The sequence below is a fragment of the Mastomys coucha genome, unplaced genomic scaffold, assembly GCF_008632895.1.
Source record: "Mastomys coucha isolate ucsf_1 unplaced genomic scaffold, UCSF_Mcou_1 pScaffold5, whole genome shotgun sequence".
NCBI classification, from domain to species: Eukaryota; Metazoa; Chordata; class Mammalia; order Rodentia; family Muridae; genus Mastomys; species Mastomys coucha.
Window position 1 is genome coordinate 39,719,232 of NW_022196911.1, and position 1,217 is coordinate 39,720,448.

Below are 1,217 nucleotides of genomic sequence, written 5' to 3' on the forward strand. Positions count from 1 at the left end.
CAAGAATGTGATTTAATTCTATTTACTTAAAATATGTTTTTAAATGATAACAAATTCAGATAAATTGAGATCATGTAACTTTTCTCATTATAATGCAATAAAAGTTAAAAAGAAAAAAAAAGAATTCTACTGCCGATGGGCAGTGGTGGCACATGCCTCTAATCCCAACACTTGGGAGGCAGAGGCAGGCAGATTTCTGAGTTCGAGGCCAGCCTGGTCTACAGAGTGAGTTCCAGGACAGCCAGGGCTATACAGAGAAACCCTGTCTCGAAAAAACAAAAAAAAAAAAAAAATTCTACTGCCATCATGGGCTCCTGAAATTGAAATATGTGACAGACAAACAACTTTGTGATCCATCTGGTAAGGCTCATTTGTTTCTCCCTCCCGTCTTTAGAGATGGAGATTGATACAGCTTTCAAATGTTACATGCTAACATTTACATGCTAGATTTACATGCTTTGAGGGTTAATAGTTGGTTAGAAAGTAGCCATAAATGCTTAAAGCAAATTATAGAACTTTTATCCTTCGGCTACTCGAAACATACCTTTTAATTCTCTCATGCAGTGCATTCTGCGTTTGGCTGCACAGTGTAGGCAAGGTACAGCTTTAGAAAGGGCTTTCGTGAGGCTAGCAAATGTTGTCGGTAACTGTATCAGAGACCTGTTTATTTCCTCCCTTCTAGCTGATGTTGTGGTATGAGTGCAAAACAGCTCTTATGCTAAAGAAATGAGTTTATTCCGAGTCGGAGTGAAACACTGCCTTCTGGTCCTGATGCGCACAGGATCAAGCCAGTTAATGTTCCAGCCTAGGAGGGGAGGAGTTGACAAGCCCTGACACAGAACTGATGAGTTAGAGAGAAAGCTGGTGGTTTCTGAGGGGTGGGAGGGAAGAGTCAGTTTTCGTTAAGGGTATGGCCCCTGGTGGGTCCATCATGCTCCAGCTGATGACCCTGTTAGGAAGCACGTAACCCCTAGTGCAACTTCAGCCACTCAGCAATGCCAGCTAGTTCATCACCAGCCACCAAATGCAACTGATGTGTACCCTTTTTAAGCCCGTGCCATCACAGCTTGCTCTGTCTCTGTCTCTTTCAGAGGCAGTCTTTTACTCTCACCCCCCAGTAAAGCTCTGAGATCTGTTTTGGGGTGTGACCTTAGCGGCATTCCTCGGCCCCATCCGCCAAGCTACTCTTCTGCCATAGAAACCCTGACATTGGTACT